The 6,165-nt window shown below is 34.7% G+C and overlaps 1 pseudogene; it reads right to left on the bottom strand.

Annotated features, from left to right (window-relative positions):
- On the bottom strand, positions 1–3,997 carry LOC132031084 (polygalacturonase-like; annotated as a pseudogene).
- Positions 3,998–6,165: the final 2,168 nt, after the last annotated feature.

Consider the following 6,165-nt stretch of genomic DNA (forward strand, 5'->3'; position numbering starts at 1 on the left):
TCAAACTAATTGTAGACCTAAAATTCCATTCATGCTAATTTTCTTATTCAAATTGTAAAATAATTCACACATTTTTATGTTCATCTCGTAAATATCCTAAACTAAAGTGGGAGAAACGAAATGAACGAAATTAGGGAATTAATTAACTCTAAGAAGTATTAATGAAGCTTAATTAATTAACTCTAAGAAGTATTAATGAAGCTTAATTAATTAAGACGACGAAGCAGCAGCAGGTGCAGCAACAGGGGAAGCAGCAGCAGTGCAAACTTGTGGATTTTGCTTTCCTTTTAAACTTGGCGTAATATTCTCACAACTTGATTTTGCTGGACCTTCTGTTCCACTGTATGTGATGTCAATATCTCCAACTTCAACACCCTCACATGGACTACCTTTACTGCAAAGAAGTGATACTGTACTTTGGGTTCTTGATGTACCCTTTATGTTTTGGAAAGTCACTTTGCTTATCTTCACTTGTGAAGGCAACTGCAAAGAATAAAAATAAAAAAGAATAACGATTCTGAGGAAACCTTGGTGCAATGATAAAATTATCATCGTATTTGTGATCGGGGGCACGATGCAAGCCATGGAAACCGTCTTTTGTAGAAAAGGCAAGAAAGTCTGTGCACAATAGATTCAATGTGGTCTTGTCCCTTCCCAAACCCGTGCGTAGTGGTAACCGCTTTTGAACTTTAGACCAATGGTCTATTTTTTTAAAGTGGCTAATTTCTAAGTTCCGGACGACAAAAGTGGTTATTTTTGCAAATTAGCTAGGTAAACCCTTCCTACCAAGGTTTTCTCTATTCTTAGTGCTTGAACCAAAGATCTTTGATTAATCTTTTATTAAGATTGTGAAAATCTCAATCATCCCAACATAGTGATGAGAAAAAACAAAGAGAGCAGTGATTAGGAGGAAATCTTTGATGCGACGATAATAAATATCGTCGTGTGACTAGGAGGCAACAATGCAAGCCATGAAAATAATCTTTTGTAAAAGTGCAACTATATAAGACTGTGCACAATAGATTGAATGCGGTTCTATCCTTTCCCAAACCCGTGGGTAGTGGATGGACACTTTTTGAACTTTAGACCACTGGTCTAATTTTGAAAAAGCGGCCAATTTTTAGGTACAAGCAAAAAAAAAGTGGGAATTTTGCAAATTATTCAAGTAAAACACTTTCTACTAAGATGTTCTCTATTCACAGCGCTCGAACTAGGGACCCGAGATTAAGAGTCTAAGGATCTCAACTACCCCAACACAGTGATAATTATAAATGCGCTATACTTACATCTTTGTTGCATTTGCCAGCTGGGCAATACACTTGATCAATGACGACAGGGTTGCTAACATTTTGCACAATGATATCCTCAAAGTGAATATCAGAGACAACACCAGGGTGAGAAGCAGGCCATGTCTTAATCCTAACACCATTGTCAGTGCTAATGAAAGTGCAATTCTTAACAAAAACACCAATCACTGGCTTTTCATCAGGATTTCCACCAAGGCTACCAACACTAATACCATGGCCAGGTCCACAAGTGACCTTAGTGATGTAAAGTTGTTCTGTTTCATCGCCAATCGAAATGCAATCATCCCCGGTAGCAAAAATGGAGTCGGTAACGTTCACAGAGCTCGACCGCGCGATGTGGATGCCATCAGTGTTGGGGCTTCCGGCTGGAGCACTAACGTTGAAGTGGAGGAACGTTAAGTTCTTGCATTGGTTCACATTCACGTGGAATGATTTCTTTGTCCAGTGTAGTTATGTCCTTGATTATGGAATTTGTGAGGGAGTTGAAACTCAAGTTCTACATCATATGCAAAAATAAGAAAAAAATATTCAAAGAGTTAGTACTTATTACGATTTTGCTTATGGGACGATTAGTTTGTTTGGCCAAGTTTCTAGAAAATTATAAGTGTTTCTTAGAATATACTATATGTTTATATATACATAAATATTAGTATATTTTCTTAAAGTTGTTATCTTGGAAAGTTATGATGTTTATCCAAGTTTTCGAAAAAAAAAAAAGTATTTTTCAGTAATAGTACAATTTTTTTTGGCCTGGGAGGAAAAGATGAAAAAAGTACATTTTCCTTTGAAAGTAGAAGCAAAAACTTGTTTTTAATAGTAAAAACAGCTTTTAAAAAAATTTGATAATAAAATTACCTTACTAAAAATTTATATTTACCAAAATTCTCATGGTAATTAAGGACAAAAATACATCTATGACCAAATTAAGTCTCATAAACCTGCTCTCTATTTTGTGATTTTATTTTTCATATTTTAATTAAGTAAAATTGTAAAAACTTAAATAAAATATCTCATAAAAATCATTTCGAAAGATACTACTCATTGTAGAATATATAATCTTAAGATTTTTTTTTTTTTTTTTTTTTTTGTGATTTGACACTCAGAAACATTTTAAGAAGATTGACCAAACACAAACATCTTCTTTGATACTGAACAATGTACTAGCAATACTTAAACAGTATGGCCAAATACCAACTGCTGCTTTCCTCAAATACTTTTTCTGAAGCTCCATTTGATATAAAACACTTTTCAAAATCAGCAGATTTTGAATGTTTGGCCAAACAGAAAGGTCTCAGTTAAAAACTATGCAACTTACGTTGGGAAGCTTGTTGCACTTTTTGGATTCCTTGCATTCCCATGCAGCTTTACCTTGACCATCAAGGATCCCACCACCAGACATGGTGAACCCATCAAGTTTGTTGACTGTTAACCATTCACCAATCTTGAGTTGGTTAGGATCTGAAGGAGCTTTCAAAGTGGCTTGGATTTGAAGTTCAATAGGGCCTTTGCATGGTCCTTCTAGTTTCACTTGGTTCATTTGGAATTCTCCCTTTGGAATCACAATTGTGCTTGGGCTTGTTGATTGACATGCCTCTGTAAAAGCTTTCTGTAAAGCCTACGCAATAACAAAATAGAAAAGTTAAAATTATTTAAATCACCAAAATAGAAAATAAAAAAGTATTGCAATTAGTTTTGAAGATTTATACATAAGGTGCCTTTTGTTTTGTTCTCTATGGCAGTGGCATCCAGCCAGTTTATGTGTATTTTAATTATTTCATAGGGCATTTACTACATCCCACAAGCACAAGTATCGAGTAAATTTGGCTTCTAGGTTTAGGCCAAAGGAAAGAAATCATGACCTAACATTTTTTTTTTTTGTTATAACCTTTTTTTGCTTTCCCAATCTGAAGTTTGGCACCACTTTGGAGCCCGACTAGTTCAAATTTACACCAGAGTCCTTACTATATGGGTAAAGCGCTCCTTACCATGGTGCCTCTATAATTCTATTATTAATTTGAATGTAGCCAGGATGTGTCGGGATTTTCACTCCATTTACAACTAGGCCCAGTGGCAGAGTCAAAAAAATTTAAATTGGGGTTTCAAATGTACAAGAATATCATACCCCAGGATCTAAATCTATGATCTTAAGCAAATTTGAAACCTTTTGCCACAAGAATCTTTTTTCACATGTAAAGGGCATTCAACAATTCATATATAACCAAAAGAATTCATTTTTATCCTATTTACTCAATAAAGAATTCTCAGGAGAAGGAGATTCAATTGAATCGTTACGTCCATCTAGTTGTGTTCCTGGCTAGGCCACACCCTTCGGTGCAATAAGCTGCTTATTTTATGAGATCCCTTTTCACGCAAACTGTATTTTATTATTTTCTTGTGTGAAAGTAGGTATATAGTAGGTTAGAATCAACCAGATAATGAGAGAAAAAAGAAGCATGACTTACCTCACTAATATCAGCATTGCTATTGGCACCATATTTAGTTATATCAAAAGATGCATTCTGAGATTCCCCAAGGTGTGCTAGAAATAACACCACCAATGTAAGATGAACCAACTTGAATTTCAAATCCATCTTTCAAACCCCTCCTACCTCTCTCTTTTTCTTTTTTCTTTTTGTAGTTTTTTTTTTTTTTTTTTTTTTTTTTTTGTTTGTTTTTCAATTTGAAGTTTTTGAGGTAGTACTTCAATGTCTTCTATGAAATGTAAAGTGAATGTTGAAGCCCTTTTATAGTGTAAAGTTTTGGCACATTTGAAACTTTCCACCTATTTTAAGCCATAGATTGAGTTGTGGAGAAGACGTTGGGAATTAGTTGTTCATGGTACCTTTTTTTAATCTTTTTTATTTATTTATTTAGGGTTATTCACCACCTATAATTTTCTTGTTTTACTTGGTCTAGTTTTACCTGCAAATTAAAGAAGAAAAAATAACACAGAGTTTTTAGATCTTTCTATTACTCTCTCTATAAATATCTTTATATATTTTGTATAAATAGAAATGTATCATATCTAAACGGTACCATTAGATTGTAAGTCTTGATCGAACTGATTTTTAAAAAATCCAGTGTTCAAAAATTTATTAAAAAGTAGTCACTTTTAATGCGGAAACACTATGTCAATGTCATTAATGTCGAACTTAAACAAGTAAAAAGTCCAGGATACTGTCTTGAGCCCGGGAAGGATATCTTTCAATGAATGTAATTTTGAAATTCTTGATTCCGAGAATTGCCTATTTTTAATGACTTTTGAATTTGTGATTTTTTTTTTAAATCGGAAAATACTCCCAATGTATGAAAAATAGCTCACAGATACCCTTCGTTCACCTATTGGTCTAAAAATATCTCTAACTTAGTTTTTTAGTTCCAGAATACCCCTCAAACTAACATTTTAAACCTTTGATGGAGAAAGCAACGTGACTTATTATGCTTGACCACATATATTATTTCATTTAAAAGTTAAATCAACCCACTTTTAAACTCAAACATCACCGTATATACTTTTAGTTTGTCTTCCCAACTACTTATCTATAGCCACATCTTGGAACTTACTGCCGTTTACTTTAGTGTGTCTTCCTAACTACTTATTTTAGAAGCACTTGTAATAGATACAAACACCCTTGCAAACTCTCCTTATAACTTGCAACATTTTTATCGTGAGGCTGATGCATATCTTATTTTTCATTTTGTACATTATATGAAGTTTTCTTTGTCATGATACAAGGAAAGAAATCAAAGAAATAAGCAAAGCAACAAGTGTCGTGATCAGAACTTGTTCACTGTTCTCTGCTCTGCTGTTTAACGTGTTTCTCCTTTTGGATTGTTAGCACTATGATATTAGCCAGTTGGCTAAAATTTTGCTATCGTCATTTTTCTTGGACATTAGATCAAGGGTGACCAAAAATATGTTATCGAATTGATTCTTGGTTTAACTGAACTCATGTTAATGGTCATGTCACGTTGAGTCTGGGCGCGTTTATTTGATTTACATAGTGTCATCTTACACTCTGTTTGGATGGTCGTTACTCGTTACCCGTGGTTTCATAATGTACAGTATTGTATTGTATAGTATCGTATTGTATTATAGTGTGTTGTATTAATAAATACAATATTTGCATAGACTGTATCGTTTGTTGTGGTTTAATAATATTTTGTTGTTTGATTTGACTGTATGATACTGTATAATAACGTGTAAGTTTATTAAAATATCCTTAACCCTTAATTATGAACTAGTTTATATATATTAATAAAACTACGGTAAAGAATAAAATAGAAATTTTAAAAAATAAGTAGGTGGTGGGTGGGGGTGGTCATTGAATGGGTGGTGGGGGTGGTGGAGGGGTGGGTGGTTGGGGGTGTGGGTGGGGTGATAGGGTGGGTGGTGGTGAGGGTTAGTGGGCGGGGGTGGGTGGTGGGGGGTGGTGGGCGGGTGGGAGTGGGGGTGGGGGTGGGGGTGGGAAAACGAATACGTAACCACGCAAAAACCACCAAATCCGTGGTTACAAAAGTTGGGCTTTTTCATGGTTATATAATCGCAAAATTACAACAGGTTTGCAACCATTTTTTTGCACGGATTGCCCTTCAAAGGCGCTGGTCTTTAATTTTTTTTCCCTCAAATTGCTAGTCTAATTTTTTCGCTTCGCTTAAAAAAGTGGCCGAAAATACCCCGAGTTTCTGGGTTCGAACTTCTGCTCAGTAAAAAAAAAAAAAAAAAAAAAAAAAAAAAAATTCGCAAGGCAAAGTTTCGTAGCAAAGTAGGCCTATTCGAGCAAAAGTTTGCCTTAAGGCAGAGGTGGCAAAAATCTGCCTTAAGGTAGAGGTTTTCCTTAATGCAGAATTTGCCTTA

This window comes from Lycium ferocissimum, chromosome 9 (assembly GCF_029784015.1).
Source record: "Lycium ferocissimum isolate CSIRO_LF1 chromosome 9, AGI_CSIRO_Lferr_CH_V1, whole genome shotgun sequence".
NCBI lineage: Eukaryota > Viridiplantae > Streptophyta > Magnoliopsida > Solanales > Solanaceae > Lycium > Lycium ferocissimum.